This window comes from Marmota marmota, unplaced genomic scaffold, assembly GCF_001458135.2.
Source record: "Marmota marmota marmota unplaced genomic scaffold, marMar, whole genome shotgun sequence".
Taxonomy (NCBI): domain Eukaryota; kingdom Metazoa; phylum Chordata; class Mammalia; order Rodentia; family Sciuridae; genus Marmota; species Marmota marmota.
The window spans coordinates 6,859,684-6,880,525 of NW_026000078.1; the positions used below are offsets into that span (position 1 = coordinate 6,859,684).

Consider the following 20,842-nt stretch of genomic DNA (forward strand, 5'->3'; position numbering starts at 1 on the left):
TCATAATGGGAAAAAAAAAGGTTGAGAACAGTAGTGTCCCAAATAAAGTATTTCTGGTTCAAAAAAAAATCATTCAACAAAATATATATGCATAATATCCCAAAGGAAGGGCTCTGAAAATATCTCTGTGTTTCCCATAATTTTACACCTGTAAGCTTCTCTAGATCTTTGAATTCTAGGTAGATTTGGATTAAAAATAAATGAAAAATAAAAGAAATGCTTTTATAAACTCTCTTTCACCAAGCATATTAAAGCTAGAAAAACATAACAGGCAGAATTACATGCAACACAATTTAAGATAATTGCCAATAAAGTAGTCAAGAGCTTTAAAGAAATGCCAATTTGCAAAATGAAGAGTTTGCTAGTATTTCACCTCTGCTGAAAAATTTGATTGCCTTGCCTTTCCATACCAGCAAATTCCTCTTTATAATTCTAGCAAATAGTGTGATAGTGAGATTCTACTGCAGCTATTATGGATTCTAAATGAAACTCCTATTGTTCCAATTTGGCTCTGAGTGGTTGATATTAGAGACAAATTATTTTCACTTGAAGATTCTTGAGAAACTTATCAAAATATCATTTTATAAACATGTCTGTGTTCTATACCACTGTGGGTTTGAAATCTTCTATTCATTGTTCTTGAAGTCTTTGTGAAAAAAAAATTCAAGCTAATTCTAATACTTAAATGTAATGCATTTCGTTGTTTAAATACACTAATCTGAAAGGTAACAACTAATAAAAATAGGACTGCTGGTCATGTCAACAAACCATTTCCTTAATTTTTTAAGAATAAAAAGAAGCATACTTGACTTCTCAGAGGCCAAAGACTTTTCACACTGCAAATTGGTGCTACCTCTTATAAAATTGGATTTATAATTTAGTTCAATATATATTTACAGACCACCTATTATGTTCCAGAAACTGTGGTATAAATATGAAAACATAAAGCTCCAGTTATAAGGGTTTTTTAAAAAATATTTTTAGTTACAAATAGACACAATACCCTTATTTTGTTTATTTTTTATGTGGTGCTGAGGCTCAAACCCAGTGCCTCACACGTGCTAGGCAAGTGAGCTACCACTGAGCCACAATCCCAGCCTCATTATAAGGGTTTTTTTTTGTTTTTAAGTTTGTAGAAAGCTAATGAAAAGATTATTTTCCAAAAAGTACTATGGCAGTGCAATCATGGTAGAGGAGGAATCTTTGCAGTGACCAGATGTGGGGTATGGTAGAAGGTAGAAGAGTGCATATTGGAAATAAGTTTAGATGGATGAGTGAGAGAGTTAACCAGATGTAGAAGTGGAATAAGCTTATTTTGTCTACAAGCTAAAGCCTGAGACAAGATATGGTGGCAAGAAAGAATTCAATGTCTGTGAAAAATTATCAAATCTCTGCTACTGCAGAAGGGAAGGAGACAGGGATATGTTAAATATGAATTAGGTTCTGGGAGCTTTATATAGGTAATATCCTATATACTGGTTCTGCATAAGGGCTGAAGAGTTTACATAGGAGAGTCTCACTCTTTGAGGTAAATCACTCTTCTGGTAGTTTGGAGGAAGCAATAAAGAAAGTTAGAGCTGAAGGCAAGATGAAGAGTTCAGAGACCATTACAGTAGCCAATAAATCGAACAATAATTTACTAAGTACCAGTGGTATAGAAGGAGGGGAGGAGAAAGACATGTGGGTTGGGGGTAGTACACACCAGGCTGAGAGATAAGGGGTATCTTGTCTGGGGAGCACTTTAAAACAATCATAAAACTAACTGTTAATCAAAGTTGATGTGGCTGTTCTTATCACCATGAACCAGATAGTCTCAGCAACATCACTGATAAAATATTCCTTCCCACTAGTAGGTGGACCCCTCTCTCTGCTCTGGCCCTCCCTAGTTGGCTAAAAGCTTCTGTTTAATGGGTCTTGCACTGAAGCTCTCTGGGGACCCTAGGAATAAGAGCAGGTGCTTCTCCTCAATAAGCAGAGCTCACAAATGCACTGTCTTCAAGTCAGTTCCTCACAGTCACATGCTGGAGATTGGGGTGGGCACCAAAGTAGTATAAACTACCCTGACCGCATTTTGTTGTCCCTGCTGAGGGCAGAGCCATTGTCTCACAGATCAGTACTGGAACCCCTTAACCTCACCTGTTTTGGAGAAAGAGTGTGATTCCTCATGTCCAGTTATGCTGTGCACCTACAACCAGAAAGTCACACTACCAAAAATGCATGAAAGCTCTTGCCCTCTTCTGGGCTTCTCACACAGTCTAGAGATTCACAGATAAGAAAACAAAGGACAATGGATGTTATCTGAAAATTGATTGCTCAAGGGAGGTGGTATTCATTGTGAAGAGTGGGGCTGTATTCCAGAATAAAAATAGGTAGGTTCTGCCAAGCATGATGGCACAGGCCTGTAATCCCAGTTACTCAGGAGGCTGAGCATGAGGACGGTAAATGCCAGAACAGCCTCTCAACCTATGGGACCCTGTCTCAAAATAAAAACTAAAAAAGAGATGGGGTTGTAGTTCAGTTGTAGAGTGTCTTGGGGTTCAATCCCTAATTTCTTTTATTTGTTCATTTATTTATCTGTAGTACTCAGGTTTGCTTCTCTAACCCATCTACATTCCTAGCTTTTTTTTTTTTTTTTTTTTTTTTTTAATGAGGCAGGGTCTCACTAGCTGCCCAGGCTGGCCTTGAGTTTGTGATCCCCTGGCCTCAACCTCCCAAGCTGCTGGGATTATAGGTTTTTTACCCCCAGCACACACAACTGAAGGGGAATGTTTTAAAAAACACTTCCAAAGTCAATATGTTCCAAAGCAGCACCATGTGCTTGAAGAATAGAGCTTTTATGTCAATATTTTCTCCACATGACTTCCTCTTCCTTTTATCCCTCCACCCTCACCTTCCTCTGAATACTAAGACAAGCATAGTATTCACTAGAAATCACCAAATCAAACCCAACAGTTTTCAAGCATATACTAAAGGTCAAAAAGTTAAAATGACTTACTACATCTGGCTACTGGCAGTCATAAATAACTACTAAAGTGCTTATTCTTGAGGGAAGAAAAGACAAGATTTAGGGTCATATTTTTCAAAAGAATGACCCACAGACCTAAATCAAGGTGGTCTATGGTTTGGAAAGGAATATGTGGGCCTCCAGGACTGTGCTGACACCTCTCACGGGCACCTGTCCAGGTGGCTGGACAGGTGCCACTATTTCCAGAGGCAGCACAATCTTATTGCTGTGGCGCCTGACTCTCCACTTACTAAGACATTAATTGCATGTGTTGCACAGATTTTCTGTCTCCCTTTAATAAGTGGGTACTGCAGAGTTTTGCTTTGTGGCCTCAGAGAGCATTACAGGGTAGAGAGGCAAGACTTACAGAAGTCAGATTCTCTTGCCTTCTGGAAAACCTAAATTATGAAGAGATGTTGTTGGATGTGACCAGGAGAGAGAGAGAAGGGCCAACCTTCTACAGAACCACTGTGGGAGGGAGGAAGGTCCCTGATGGACAGAGTCTTGTAGGTATCAGAAAGCTTCCCAAGTTCCTGGGACACCTTCCTGGTCAGAGACCACTCTTTTCTACATGTGAGAAATAAAATGCCACTCTGCAAACATCAAGGGAGGGAACGAGGGCTCATGGTAGGAATTGAACTGATTTTAAGAAAATAAAAGATGGCTTTATTACATGTGCTGTTAAACCTAGGAACTGAAATTCTCACTAGCAACCTTCTAAAGTATATGTCATTCCGCAGACAGTACTAAAGTGCCCACTATCCTAAGACAGCAAACCATGCCCAGCTTCTTACTCCCAAAATTCAGTACTAACTGCACAAAATATTTTAAGCTCTCTTTAAATATTAATCGATAGTAGACTTCCAAATGATAGTTGATCTATTTGTAGGACACACTTCTATCACTATCTCAGGATAACTGAAATTTACTAAGTAATTTATAAAGCACTTACTGTGTGCCAGACTAATAGCATCATATATTTAAGCAATATGCAGCCCTTTGAAGTGGGCATGATGAGGACCCTGGTTCTGGAATTTGTGGAACATCAATTTCCAAAAAAGGAACTACACACAAGACACAAGGGAACTAGCAGCTTGGACTGCTGCCTCAGCTCTAATGGACTTAGATCCTTAAAAGCAGAACAAGAGCACAGCATGACCCCTGGTCTCAGAAGTCTGGAACAGGGACCTCACCTCATGGATGTCAGCTCACCTTTCATACCTGGATGATCCTGGGTCCTGAAGGTTGATTGTGACAATGATGGGTGACCATCATTTATCAAATATGTACAAAATGGCACATCTGATACGGTGACATACAAAATGTCACACCTGATACGGTGCCTACAGATGCATTCTCTCAGTCGACACATAGCAACTCTAGGAGGTAGGCATCAATGTCACCTCCCAGGTAGAGGCTGAACCGTGGCTAAGTGTGTGAGAGTGTGTGGCTAAGTAGGAAGGCAAGGGGCAATGCTGGCTACAAGGCCGGATCCCTTAGGCACTTATACTGCCCCATGCCCACATACTACCCCAGGGCCCATGCTACAATGAAGCATTGGCTCAGGAAGTATATGTAAATGGGGCCTCCATGACTGCCTGGGAAATTATATGATTTTCACCCAAAGTAATGTAAACAGATAATAATTGAGGGATGGTTTGAACAGCAATGGTTTATGTTAGAATCAGACACCTTCACATATATATGACCAATGATAAAGACAGAAAAACAATCAACTTCTAGAGATTATTTAAAATAGCAAAATCACGTCTGAAATTCTATTTTCTACACAAATTTTTAATAAAGACATTAAAGGAGAAGAACATGGAAAAGACAAACAGAAGCAGCATCTGTTACCTTTGTTCGGGGTCACTTCCTGATAGTCTGCTATGATTTTATCATCTAATCATGTTAAAATCAAAGCAAGGCACACTAATTAAAGACCTAGAATGATATATGGAATTCTCTTCCTTTGTTGGAAAATAGCATCCTGAGACAGCAGGGCCCACAGTGTCCGTTTGCCTGAGGAATAGCCTTCTCTCAGCCCCTGAGCTGGTCCCCTCTCATCTGGGACTCAGACATTTATGCAACAGCACAAACTCCCCCTTCCTAGCATCCTTGACATCATATCCCTCCCTCCATTTCAGATTAGCAGTTAATAGTGTTTTCCCATCTTTCATCTGACCATGATTATTTTTCTTTATCCTATCTTTACTCACTCCGTCCCTCCCCAAGTGTGTGGCATCAAGGTCAGTCTGGGTAAAAAGTAAATCATCTGACAAAGGGCACTAATGTAGTGAGTGTCTCTCACTAAAGAGTCCTAAATTAGTTAAAGACATGCAATGCTTTTACTGATTACAGAAACACAAACACAGTCAGCCCTCTGTATTCGAGTGTTCTACATCTATGGATTCAACCTGCTGTGGAATGAAAATATTCGGGAGAAAAACACTGCATCTGTGCTAAATATGAGCAGACTCCTTTCTTATCAGCATTGCCTTAAACAATACAGTTTAGCAACTATTTCATAGCATTTACACTGATAGGAAGATATTGTAAATAATCGAGAGAAGATTTAAATATCTGGGAGGATTGTATAGGTTATATGGAAATACTATGCCACTTTATATAAGGGACTTAACATCCAGATGTTTGTGTTGAATGAGGGCCCAGGGACCAGTATCTACCATATTCATTTTTATAAGGATTTTATTAAAAGATCAGATTCTGTGTTTACTACTTCTGTGGGTTTGAATCTGCCTTATACTCTCAGTATAGCTTCCTCATCTATAAAATGGGCATAATATCCCTGTCACAGGTTTTGTTGTGAGAATTAAAAATAAAGTATATCAAACAGTACCTGAAATCCTAACATTCACTCCTCAGGTACTTCACCAACATGCTGATGTTCATACAAATCACACCTATGAGAATTTGCAGGAGGGGTGTACAATGGATTGTGTAAAACAAAGAGATTGAGCAAATCATCAACTTTTCCCTGACTATACTGAGAGGAGGTGACCACAAACTGGGCAGTTGGGCTGTTGATGCAGTCTGGAAGAGAAAAGTGACAACTGTCAAATAATGTTCTGTCAAAGGAATGCAGATAGTCAGCAGGGACTTCTGATACCTAATGTTAACTTCAGCTTATATTTCTAAGTGAAAATTACAATTTGGATCCATACATTGAATGGAGTTTTCCTGTAACCTTGGCTCATAGCTGGCAGTGTCATATTACAAAGGCATCCTGTAACAGTTTCCAAGATACTTATCCCAACTTGTTAATTCTCATCAACCCTTTCGCAATAAGAGCCTGGGATTCAGGATTTCTGAAGGAGTCAGTGCTGACTATATGAAGAAAATCCCCCAAGGGAGAAAGTCAAGAGCTGATAAGAAGGTCAAAAGGAATGCAGGAGGAAAAGAAAAACAAGTCAGGCCAGTGTTCTTTAAAATTGGAGACAGAAAAATTCTTGTCTGTACTTTCATTCCATTTCACTTTACAAAAACCTCCTGCTATTCTACTCTGCTCAGTGTCCTTTTTCTAAACTATTTTGACTTAAAAAATGAACTAAGCCTTCCTAGGAGTCCATGTGATCTCTTCTTTATCCTTGACTGTTTAAAGGGGGACAAAAAGAATCACCCCGGCTATTGTCAATGGACAGGGGCCTGGCCTGTCTCCTGTGATTTCTGAAACCTCAAGGTTGCATCTTCAACCATGTCCTTAGAATTTCTTGTTCTTCTTTTGGCTTTTGACAATGTTTCTAATAGCAAGGACCATAGAAATAAAGAAAAAAAAATGAGAAAGGGAAAGTCTTCTAATGGGGACAAGGAGAAAAAAAAGAAAGAAATGAACACATTTTTTGGAGAGCCTGAAAATTTCATGATCAATTTGTACCTCTGATACCTGGTTTGCTTGATGGTCTTACACAAACATGGACTGCAGCCAGTTTGGCCTTTCCATGAGATTTTTTTTTTTTGTTAATTTATAATTGTTTAAATTGGTGAATCTCTTTTCTCACATGCAATTTTAGTTCTTTTTTAAAGCTAGATAACCATTTTCATTTATTGGAAAATTCCTATGCTTCTCATGAATTTTTCTTATTTATAAAAAAGTTTTGTTTTTTTAATTCAGAAGATAGGAAAAAAAGAGAGAGATAAATACATAGTTAAAAAAAAAAGAAGAGCAAAAATTCATTAGAGGGCTAAGTATGTAGCTTGATGGCAGAGCACTTGCCCAGCATGCACAGGCCCTTGGGTTTAATCCCTAGCACTTCAATCAGTCAATCAATCAATCAATCAATCAATAATGGAAAACTGCATAAAGGATACACGAATTAAATGACTGACCTTAAAATATAAGCAAAACTATGAATCACCCACCCAAATAATGTTACCATCGAGAGTTTGAGACATATAGCAAAATAAAGATTTCATAATTTGGCACTATTTTTTTATTATATTACATGAGTTTATATGTCATGACTAGAATCAGTTTTCAGTCTTGATTAAGGTAGTACCTCACTTCTGCCAATCAATAACCTTGTGATACACATAGAGTATTGGTATCCCCATTTCACAGAAAAGAAACTGAAGGTTTATTAAATTGCCCTAAGATTTGTGTACAAGGTCACATTGAAACCCATATTTTCAAATGTCAAGACCAGATACTGCTTCCTCCTAGTGGGAAGTAGTGGTACTTCTGGTGAACAGTACTGCTGGTCACTGGCCAGTCATTCTGTGCTGAGAATTGTGTTTAAAATTCTCTGCAGGTTAAAATTATGACCACACCGAAAGGAATTAACAGAACCAAGAATCTGGACCCAGATTGCTGTGATCCAGGGACCCAAACTCTTAACCAATACACTCTACTGCTACAGATTATGCATGGACATTCTCAGAACACATCAAATTTACATAACATTATCACAAATTAAATAACAACTAAATTAAAACCTTTTCAAATGAAGATAAAAAAAATAGTGTTTCTTTTTCCTTTTAGAAATGTTATTTAAAAAATTGGCATGAGATGTGAAGTATGTTTGTTCTTGTGCTTCGATGATGATTAATGAACTCCTTTTTGGAGAGGCAAGATCTGCACTTGGCATTAATATTATAAACTTTTCTCATCCCAGTAGCTTCGCTTTAGGTAGGAAAGTGGTTGCATAAGGCAGTGATTAATGATATGCCACAAATGTTGATTTAGTCCCAGATAGGATTTTTTTTCCTCTCTCAAATCTAAATGCTTCACCAAAATTAATTTTAAGTCACACTACAAATATGAGTAAAGTGCCGATTCAAGTTGAAAATACATCATATGCTCAAACTGAGTCCATATGCTTTTCTCCAATTTCTTCCTGTTTTGCTAGAGAAAATATCTTTGAACAGTTTGAAATTCCAAGAAGGTGTTGCCATTTCACTTTCTCAAAACCACTGGCCAGATTCTGTTCTTGGATACTGCCTGGATTTAAATGGAAGATGCACAAAGTACTTAAATATGGGATCCCCATAGCATGTCATTATATATGCATTTTTTAAAAAATGACAAGTTTCTTCTTCTGGGAGTAAAAAGGTGTAATATTAGCAATAAAGTGGTAGATAGTGGTGGAGAAACACATGAAAATGTTCATCTTTCACCTATATAATCTTATGGATGTGCTCTAAACAAACAAGAATAATTCTTAGTCCCAAGAAGGAAAGTTCTGTCCTGGATTGAAGGTATCACAGTATTCTGATGGACCATTAAAAGCAGTCAAAAGCTACAGGCACTACTGTTGCTATCTGCAGAGCCAGAAGCTAACAGATCATCAGAAGCAATATGCCAGACAAGAAACCAAAGGGATATTATACAATAAACTCTCCAAGAAAGTATATTTATTAAACACCTCATGTCTTCATGGTAATGTACAGAGAGCTTCAAGCCCCCCAGTGGATGCCTAAAATTGTGGAGAATGATGAATCCTATATATAGCTTTTCCTCTAATACCCTACAGCACTGTCACATAGTACCAGGGATAATCTGTCCTTCCATGTGTTGTGCCCTGACCCCTCCTTTACATCATGACTCTTGGGCATCAAGGCTATTGTTAAGTAAAATAGACTACTTGAATGCAAGCCCTTCAATACCAGGACAGTTGATCTGATAACTAAGACATGAGACAGCTGCTAAGCAACCAGTAGAAAAGAACTGAGCAGAGTGGACAAGCTGGACAAAGGGATGATTCATGTCCTCAGTAGCACAAAGCAGGACACTCTATTCAGAATGGCATGCAACTTATGAACTGTTGATTTCTGCGACTTTCCATTTAATATTTTTGGACTGGTGACAATTATACGCACAGAAAGTAAAACCATGACTTAGGGGGGACTACTGTACAAAACTTCCCAAATTAGAACTCTGAAGTGTAGAATTTCCAGGCCATTTTGAAAATGAGAATACACCTACTCCATATTTCAAATAAAATAGAAACTGAGAATTTCTTTCCTGAAAAATTATCAAAACTGAAGATCTTTTAAAATAATATATCTCATCTCACTCCTGAGAGCAGCTGAGAAAATTAAGGTGAAAAATATGCGTAAAATTAAAGAGAATGCAAGGGGAAAGAGGGCAATGGGAAGAGCCACTCTGAAGTCACAGGAAGAGCCACAAAATGTTTTTCCTCCTACTTCCAAAAGGCCTTGAGGGGAGGTAATCTTATTTGGTCACATTTTGAAAACAAGAAAATTTGACTGCCTTAATGTAAAGTACTTATATTTGTTAAAATGTTATTTCTTAGCTATGTGGAACATATATTGTAACATATTTTGCACAAGACAACTTATTATCTGAGCAAACCATGTATCTAATAAAGCACAAAATAAAAAGTACATAATGTAATGGGTTGTTAAGAAATGAATAAAAAGGTAATTTAAATTTGTAAAATGTTGTAACATAAATTCCCCCCCTCCCCCAAATATTTTGATGCAGATTTTGGAACTGCTCACAGAATTGTAATCGATTAAAAAGTTAAATAAGTTATTATATTAAATAAATTAAATGGGCAAATGTTACAAAAATTAACAAAATTAGAAGTAGATATTTAATAGAATTAAGGGGAGGAGAAAATACTAAACATAAAAGCAATAAAAGAAACCATAAATGAAATATCAGTAACTTTGACCACTTGTAAATTAAAAAATTTATATAGAAGCCAGAAAAAGTACAAAAAGGATTTCAAATGTTGAAGAGAAAAATAGGTGCAGCATAAGCAGAAAATTAACATAAGAATGATACAAACATACAATCAACCTTAAAAGGAATCCATCTGGCCTAAAATCATGCATGATCCTACCATGGTATGACTATATTAAGATACTCCCTCGACTTAGGATGGTTCCATTTATGACTTTTGGACTTTCTGGTGGTGTGAAATTGACATGTGTCCAGGAGAAATCGTACTTTAAATTTTGCATTTTGACCTTTTCCTGAGCTGGACCTGCAGTAAAATACTTTTGAGATGCTGGGCAGTGGCAGCCAGCCACAGCCCGGGGTCAACCAGGCAATCACAAGGTGGAAAAAGCAACTTGCTACAGTGTGCTACATAGTTAGGCTGTGAAGTTGGGTGAAGCATGATATTTTCAGTTTAAGATAGGTTTATCTGACATTATCCCATCATACTGTACTGTGATATAAATACTAAGATATGATTTTTTTGCTATCCAATGGCTTATAGTAAGAATTTAGAGTGCTAGCATAAAATATGACATATTCTCTTATATTAGCAATGGAGATATAATTAAATGCAATATTTCCTTTTTCCATATTTTTATTGGTACATTAGAATTACACATGACCGTGGGATCTGATGCTACATATTTGTACATGCATACGCTATAACAATATAATTTGGTCAGTATTGTTCCCCAGCATTTCTCCATTTTCTCCCACCTCCCTCCCTCAGTCCCTTTGAATGTAATATTTCTAAAAGGCAATTCTGCAATGTAAGTACCTAGATTCTTAGAGTTCATATGCTTTGATACAAAAAGTCTCCCTTGATGACTAATTTTCTAAATGATTTATAAGAAAAATAAGTTGATGTTAATCACATATTTATTGAAAACAATTCCATAATTTTTCTGGCTTACTTCTATATAATGTTTGGGGTTTAAAATGTAGCTCAGTGGTAGAGCACTTGCCTTGCACAATGAGTGAGGGTCTGGGTTTGATCTTCATTCAGAACTGTAAAAATGATCTATATAAGGTTTTACATTTGGAAGTATTTAAAACTATTGATATTGTATTGAGTTTATGCTTAGGAAGTTTCTATTCCTTTGAATTCTATTAAATATGTACTTTTAACTTTATTTAATTTTTGTAACATTTGAACTTTTTATTTAAGTAATAACTTATTTAGCTTTTTTAAAGTAATAGACTACAATTCTGTGAGCAATTCCAAAATGTACATCAAAATAATAATCAGCCACATGGGCAATTATGTACACATTACTCAGAGTATTATTTATAAAAATGAAAATTAGAAAAACTCATGTCCAGCAATAAATTATGCTGAAATCACTTCATGTGATTTGAAGAGTACTTAATTCCAGATACCTTTTGCATTACAGTTAGGATGATTTTTTCAACCAGTCTCTGCTGACCATGTCACTTCTCTGGCTAAAAATATTCAAGGGCTCAATTTGCTCTTGAGAAAAACTCAGATGTCTTTTGTGGAGTCCTAGAGCCCTTGCAGGCTTCTCAGTTTTTGCCTTTTAGCTCTCCCTCATCGGCCCCACTCCCGCATGCTTTCTGAAACTCAAGGCTTCTGAGATAGCTTTTGCAAAGCCTGCAGCTCCTCCCTCCCCTTATCTGTCAATCCCCTACTCATATTTTGGATTTTGGTTTAGATGCCATTTCCTGATGATCATGGATGATCATGTATTTACAGTCTGTGGCCTTTTTCTCTGAACTGATTCTCACCCTTACCTTTGCTCTGTGACACTGTTCTCCATAATGAAAACACATCCTGTTCATTACTGTAAACCCAACAAGGAGTCTGCACACTTGTCAAATGGTTGAAGAAACAACTGAATAAACAAATATGCTCATGAAACAAAGTGATAAAAGCAAAATACCGAATTGAAAGTTATAGACATTTTATAAACATGCAATTATGCACAAAGAAAGTAAGTACTAGAGAAAAGCATGCAACAAAAGTTTAAAGGGTGATCATCTGAGTGAAGCTGATAGGCATTTATCCAGGGAACTTTTCTATGCTTCCTTATTATTTTCAGAATCCTTTATAATAAACTTTTCAAAATGCAAAAGTAGCTTATCAAAGGAGATAAAAATACACACAAAAAATACATATGTATGCTATTGTACCTCTACATAAACCCTGGGCAACAGATGCTTATTGTATTTCTATCTCTGTAAAATAAGGTGAAGGCAGTTTTTCAAAAATTATGTAATATTTTTAAATCATATATTAAACAACACCTTAAAATAGCTTTTTTAAAAATACTTTTTTAGTTGTAGTTAGACACAATACCTTTATTTTATTTATTTATTTTTATGTGGTGCTGAGGATTGAACCCAGTGCTTCAAACGTGCTAGTCAAGTGCTTTATCACTGAGCCACAATCCCAGCCCTTAAAATACCTTTTAAAAAAGTCAACTACATTCAAGTTTAGTCTTTAGTCTGCCAGAAAGAACCATTCTTTGCATTTCAGAACTGCGAAGCAGAGTGAATTCTGCCGGGTGTCATCTACCCAGCATGTGTCAGTGCCCATGTCTATAGTTGTTTGTTTCAGAACCTCTAATTAGCTGCCTTATCCTCTGCTAGAGATTCTTCTGGCGCTAAGTTTTAATCATCCAAATTAATTGAAATACTGTAGCAATTTCAGATTAACATTTTCAAAATTAACAATGCATAAAATAAAATCACCCCTAAATCTGGTTAGTAACAACAGCCACTAATAAATCCATTGCTAATTTTCACTGTATAGAGCTAGACCTCAGAAAATAAGCTTTTCTCTGTCCCAAGCATACCATAAGGAGGGTACATAGAAGATCTTTAGAAGGGTCTCTAGAACGAAACACACTGTGATTAAGTTTGGCACCCACTAGATGCTATTTGGCCTTGGATAAATTACTCATCCTCTCAGAGCTTTGGTTTGCTCTGCTGAAAAACCTCAGCTAGTCATGATGGAACATCACTTTTGTAATTGGGTTATATAAGACTTTAATTTCCATCTTACTAGGAGACCCTATATCCTTCTCAGCTTGCACACTTTGGTGAAGCAAGCATCCCCATTAGGAAGTCTCATATAGCCAAGAATAGGAAACAGCCTCTGGGAATTTGTGCTAAAGCATTGAAGCCCTCAGTCCAGCAGCCAAAAGGAAAGAAATCCTGTTAACAAGACGAGAGGCTGAAAGTAGACCTCTCTTAGGTAAGTCTTCAGATGAGATCCGGCCCTGACCAGCGTCTTAAGTGAGGTTTTATGAAGAAACATGAAGCAGAGAATCCAATGAAGCCATGCTTGGATTTCTGACTCACAGAAACCATGAGATAATAAGTACATGTTAATTTTACACTGCTGGATTTAGGGTGACTCTTTACACAGCAATAGAAACCTGATGTAGATATGCATAGGTATTGATAATAACCAGCACTGCTCTCACTTACGAGTACTTACAATGTTCTAAACTTTGATGAATGCTTTATCTACTATTCCTTTTAATCTTCATAATGACACTAGAATGGGATTGCTACTATTATCTACCTTTTCGAGATGCTGAACAGGTAAGCTTTCTCAAGACGATATGACCAGTAAGTAGAAGAGCAGGTACAAACCTGGCCTCTGGCTCTGCAGAGCCCTGTGAACCACCACACAGGCTGCCTCTGGTGATTGAAAGTGCTGACCTGAGTGAAAGTGCTGAATGCAGACAAAACTAAGGAAGCTCTCTCTCCTCTCTCTCTCCTCATCTCTCCCTCATTGCCATAGTGGCAGGAAGTAGCCTAAACTCTGTGCCATGAGGACTGCGCTCTCTGGTCCCCCCAACATTTTGGCCCTGACCCTTCTTCCATCAGGGAGGATACCTGTCATCCCTCTTGTCCCTACAAAGCATGTAATATTAGGTCCTGTTTGCTCTGCTCTCTAATCTGATGGATAAATCCCAACTGATAGTCAGTAGGTAACAGAGGAAACAAAAGATTATCATATTCTAAGAGCACATTATCTGCATTCAAAGGAGAATATCAACTTGATATTTTACTACGTACAATGACTGCATGACAAGATCAATTGTGAGGCAAGAAAACTATAGTATTGCTGCAAACCAAAGATAACAGTTAGGATTAACTTTCCCTGGGAATCTCCACTTCCTGCTCTAGGTACCTTCCTCCAGATTTACCTCTTTTTTTTAGTTCTTATTTTTTTAATTAATTTATTTATTTTTAAATAGGAATATAAGACAGCAGGATGCATTTTGGTTTATTGTACACAATTGCAGCACAACTTTTCCTTTCTCTGGTTGTACATGATGTAGCGTCACACCATATGTGCAGTCATACATGTATCTAGGGTAATGATTATCTCTTTTAATAACAAGGACCAAAGAGAAGAACCTACAAATGGAAAAAGAAGCAGGTAGAAGAGGTAGGGAACCCATCAGTGCGCCCAAGGAGAACTCTCTGAAAACTGCTATGCATGGTAATAGATATATATTATAATCTGCTCAAACCAAGCTTCTCTCCACCCCTGCCACCAGCCCATTTTATAAGCAGAATTGCACAATACAAATTCCTTGTGGACAGGCTAGTTCAGTCCCAGCCCAGTTCTGGAAGTGGCCACAGAAGCCAGGTGAACATATAACAGGAAGCCAGGCTTCAGTGATTTCTTCAGAGATAAGCCAAGGGTTGAGACCAGGCCAATTAAAGCCCTCCCTGAATTTTTGTCAGATATGCTGGTAAAAAGGTGTTCTGTTTTTTTTCAGGATTCACTAGCTATGGTGACCAGCTCTTCTGAGAGTTGCTAATGAGCACTTTTGCCTGTAAATGAGACAAACTTACATGAGGTAACTGTTGATCAGAAGTCAACAGAGAAGAAAGGAGAACTGAGACACAGAGAGAAACTGATCCCTGAGGGTATCAATTGAGTCTCTGGATCCAACTCTGCCTAGAGGGAAACACTCTGGACTTCAGAGTTGCTGAAGTAGGTATGCCTTTCCTGTTTTTTCTTCAACTAGTTGGAAAATGCTTCATGGTCCTAACAAAATTATAGTGATTGACATAGACTTGAACTGGTAACAGACTTATACCTTCAATTTAAACATCTGTATTTCTAGTAAAGTTACATTGACTGATGTAACTATTAAAATTCTGTCACCTTGCCCTATGTACTTCTTCAGTTCATAACGAATTCTGCCCTAGATACATTGATTGTCAACTACACCAACTAAACCAATACCACACATGAGGGTGGTTCATCATAGTCTGAGCAGTATTATTGTTAAGCAAGTTTGTATTTCTTATCTAACAAAATTCCAACTTCAGCAAACATCCATAAATTTCTCCTATCTACACAGAAAAAAAATAGGTCTCAAAAATGATCTGTAAAACCAATTATAAGAACCTAATATAAGCTTTTCCTTTCATTCAAATTAAAATTTTAAAAATCACTTATTTGAATATGCTGAAAGATAATTACCAATATGAGTCATTTTGACGGAAACTCCACAAACTGTACTCCAATGTTCTAATTGGTGTGATAACCATTCTCACTCTTTGTCCATTGAGCTGTGGTATTAGTAAGATCATCATATATTTTGATATTAAGGTATACATTTTCAATGTCCTCTTTCCTGAGAGCTGCTGGATATCACCTGTGTCAAATATGGCTGCTGGAAACTAATATGTTTTTAACCTACCTGGTTCCTTTCATTTAAAACTTTAGACCTGAGCCCATCAAAATGTCTGAAATTTCTTTACCTAGTTAGCATTACATAGCAGATCCTTTTCCTTCTGAAGTGGAAAAGCATTCAACTAGCATGGCCACAGATATAGACAAGGAAATGTGGGTCATAGCTGATCTTCCAGATAAGGATCATTTCATCATAGTAGCTCATAGGTTCAAGACTTCATCTTTAGAATGTTTCTCTAAATATTTAGTAGATAGATACTTTATCTTCTAAAGACATACTTACTACGATAACAAAAAAAATGTAAGAAGTTCAAAAAAGACCCAGAAGCAGATTCTGCATATGATAATCCAAATATTTTACTATTTCAATAATCACCTTACTGATGCCATCTTTGCTATCTAAAAGAACCCCCATACACATCTGCAAAAATTCACCTCCCTTTCCTTCTTTTTCTGAAGGTACCTGAGCAGTGTAAAAGACCTGTTTGGCAAGGCATGTATGGGCCTGCCAGACAGCAGTAGTTGAGTCTTTGCTAACTCAAGAGTGAGCTTTGAAAGGGAGAAGCAAATCCTCCAGCCAAAAAAGATGCGAGCCAGGGAATGTGATGTTCATTTCAGAAATCTGTTATCATGGTAGAGGGAATTAGAAAGGTAGTCCTGAAAATAACTACAAGGGGATCAATTGCCTTAGTGCAAAACTAGTCTTATTGTTCCTAGTTTAATAGAAGCAGAAAAAAAAGAATTTGCTATTTTAAAAACCAGAGCATGCTCCCCAGTATTCGTTCACGCCTTGGATCTCTCATTTCTCTCTGCAATGAATCTTAATAACTGGATTCTACTGTCCCAGTTTTTTTTTTTTTTTTCAAGTTTATTTCTTTCACTGTGAAGTATATTTTTACACATTCACAATTTTGCTCCCAATATTTAGATTAGGACATAAATCCTAACATATTTGATGAGAAATTAGGTTTGGAGATAACAAAAGAGACGGAAATAGATTCGACCAGTTAATATGGAAATATTACAATATATGGAAACTTTCTTATGGATTACAGACAAAAGCTGATTTCCTAAAACCCTCAAGAATATATATTAGTTTCCCTCATTAAAAAAAGAAGAAAAGTATGTTTTCAGGTCAATGATTTAAAAAATACTGCATTGCTATTTTTCACTTCAATGTTTTCTATTTGGAAACTAAAATATAAAACTTCTCTATGGAGCAAATTGATAATATACTTAAAAGCAAATTTAAAAGAAACAATTTTATTTAGACTTGGAATGCATTTAGTAATCCTTTGAAATTAAAACACTAAGGAGAATCACATTAAATTGTAATTCAATACTAAACAAGCATAACAGATTTTTATATAAATAAAAACAGCTATACATAAACCAGCTTAAAAATAATTTGAGCCCACATCTGCTTGTCTTTTCCAATTTATTTTGCTTTTTTGAGTGTACTGGGTAATTATAGATATTTATGTATACATGTATACTTACAGGATTATTACCAATTGTTGTTAAGATACTATGTTATACCATAATGGATCTATATGTAAAATTTATATAATACTACAATGTTTTATATATATAAAACATTGTATGTGTGTGTGTGTGTGTGTGTGTGTGTGTGTGTGTATATATATATATATATATGCAGTCAAAACTGTGCCTCTATTCCTTTTCTAGATAGAACATAAATATTTGTGGAGAGAGACCATGTTTTTAATTAATGACACTGCTGTGCTTAATGTCATGTAGGGCATGAAGCTGGTAATGAAGTAAAGATTATTTGAATTCCTTTCTTCACATAAGAACAAACAGTATAAGTGGCAAACAACAATCCTTCCCTTCAGAAAGAGAAAGTGACCATCTTGAAGCTGTCTGTACTTAGACATGATTAGGAGATCTTCTGGGTGAATATAAATACAGCCAAAGTCACAGGTATCTCTTTGTAATCAAGAGTTTAACAAAGAGCACAGGGGAACCTGAAGATCTCAGGAAGAACCCATCAATTTAACTATCATCTTGTCATTTACTATTCAAGGTTATCACAGATTACATGAGTAACTTAAACTCAGAAAGGGAGTGAGCTATCTAAACATTTGCCATCTACCCCTTCTAACCTACAGGCAGAACAACACCCCAAAATGGCCTGAATGTTTTAAAAGGTAGAGACTGTGGATTTACATACAGGATGCAGTGAGTTTTACAAATACAGGACAATTTCACCACAGTCAAAAAAACGTGGATTTGGAGGAAAGAACACATGCCCTGGCATACAGACAGACTATATGCAAACTGAAATGAATCTTGTATCTACTATACTTAGATTGAAGAAAAAAACCTTTAAAGCTCAGTATTAAAATTTAATTGGTAACTTTGACCTTGATTGCCACTTTAGGTGAAAAATATTACACCAGTGCTCTGATTTTCTTGAGATTTATGATCTCATGTTCTTGAAAAAGGCCTAGCACCTCCGTGTTCCTGAAATAATTGATCTGTCTGTTACAAGTGTTGTTTTTCTGATACTAACATCTGTCTCAGGAAGAAAAGTACAAACTGATGAAAATACTCTGCTATATTTAAGTAATTCAAAAGAGCTACCACAATCTGCATCTAACACATTACTAAATTTATAAAAGCAGTCAAGATTATAAGTTGATAAATTTCTTAGCACACAATAGAAGACAAGAAAAAATAAAGAGCAAAGACAAATATTATCCACAATTATTAATAAAGAGCTAATGTTTTTAAAAATGTGCTAGTAAGCCAAAATGTAAACCCACAGCTCACATCTTCCTTGGTTTAGAATAAAATCCACACTGTGCATTTTCAACCTTGGTAGTTTTTCTTTCTTTGTTGTAATCACAAACACTAATTTCACACAAAAAAAAACAAAACAAAACAAAAAAAAACCTCTCAACCATTACTGTTGACTGAGTATATTGGTAAAGATGAGCAAAAGAGCATGACAGTCATTAGGTAAGCAGAGAATAACTCCAAGTCTGGAAATGACTGTGATTATGTAACTTCTTGCTTCAATGGAAATTCAACATAAAATTCAGGGTCTGTTTGCAAAGAAATAACTGGCAAATGTTATTGATTCTCTAAATGCCAAAATAGACAATATTAAAATCTAATACAAACTAATTAGAATGATAATTGCTACCACTTAGCATTTACTACATACTGGGCAATTTGAAAAGCACTTTACAAGTATTTATTCATGTATGCTCACAACAACTTTTTAAGGTAGATACTGTCATTGGTAACCTTTAAAATGAGGAAACACAAAGAGAAAGCAAATTGCCTAAGGTCAAACAGCAAGGAAACAGCTAAATCCAATCCCATCCCCAGCCAGTGTGGCTGAGAGCCCTGCTACTTTCCACCACTTGACCCTGACATAGTCTATTAGCACATAAGCAAGAAGAATTTATAAAGCAAGAAAGCCAACCCCTACCTACAGAAAAAGTATATAGTCATTCATTAATTCATGTAACAAATATTTTCTAAGTACCTCCTACCCCATGGAATTATGCACTAAGTTCTTTTCCAACACAAAAGGTCTATAGAGAAGATATATAACTTACCTTTGTACATGGTTCTGAAATTTGAACCTGATGTGAAGTAGTTACACCTGACCTCCCAAATGGTTTAATCCTTTTTACTACAAGCCCCCCCTAAATAAGGCCCTGGAAAGTCATCAGTGTATTAGCACTTGGAGATGACAACTAAATTAGCTAGGAGAGGAAAAAATAAACAGATAAAAGGAACTTCAACAGTAAAAGCAAACAGTAAGCAGGGCTTCTTGGAAGCAGTCTGCATGTAGCCTCCACTGTGAAGATCACCAGTTTAAATACTTTGGATAAAACACTCCACAAGTGTGAAAACCCACTAAACAATGACTCCGTCAGGATCAATGCAAGAGGGTCATCAAGTAAGGGTTAACTCTGAACCACAAAGCTTTGCCCCTTGTCAGCAGAAATAGTCAGAGAAGCAAAAGTCAACCAATCCTAAACACATCATTCAAGTCTGACTCCAAAGATGGCTAACGGGCGAAATAGGTGAACCAGCAGGTTCACCTGCAAGATTATTAACCATTTGGCTTTCTCAAAAATGTGGAAAAATGAGAAAGATACTCATACAGACTTAGTATACCTAATAGAATTTTTTTCTAAATACATTCACAAACATACAATAGTACTTTTGCATTTTTAAGTTTATGTTTCATGAAGTTCTAAAATTTTTAGACACACAGAAACACCAAAATAGTTATACCTATACAATGCCATCCCCTTTAGGATAAAGGAGTATAAATTTATTTTATTATTGAACTACTTGGCCACATTTATAATCTGTGAAATCCTAATTTATGTTGGCTATAAAATAAATTGTTAAAGAGTTAAATGTGTTCCTACTGACACACTCTAAATATAGAAATGCATTTCCCTGGAGGTAAATAGTCTAAATGAAAATGAACATAGGAGAAAGAAAAAAAAATTAAAAATACATTTAGAAAGGTTAGATGATCTTCTGAAATAGAAATACAACTCACATGAAATAAGAAAAAAAAAATAGTATCTTCACGGTCATACGCTCCTACTAAACAGGAGAAGTAACTTCTGAATATTATTGCAGAGTCCTCTGCAGAGGGTATTGTCTTGGGAAAGTTAGAACTATTAAAAAGTAAACCAGAACCCTATTTTTTTTAATGGCCTCAATTTTGTTCTGTAGTTAAAAGATTTAAACTGATCCCATGACACAAGTGAGGCAATTTCAAGCCAGAGGCAGCAAAGCTGCTATAAATCCCAGACAGCTCATAAACTGGCATGGCTATGATGGGTGTGGTTTCAGTTAAAAGCTATAATGCTTTGAAAACTAAACTTTATGACTAGGCGAACACTGCTTATGATGAGAAAACAAAACAAAACACATAATC

At 36.3% G+C, this 20,842-nt stretch overlaps 1 protein-coding gene across 5 annotated transcripts in view; it reads right to left on the minus strand.

The window, feature by feature from the left end:
• Vav3 (vav guanine nucleotide exchange factor 3) overlaps positions 1-20,842 on the minus strand; it is a 348,664-nt gene that overhangs the window by 84,135 nt on the left and 243,687 nt on the right. The window lies entirely within an intron of this gene.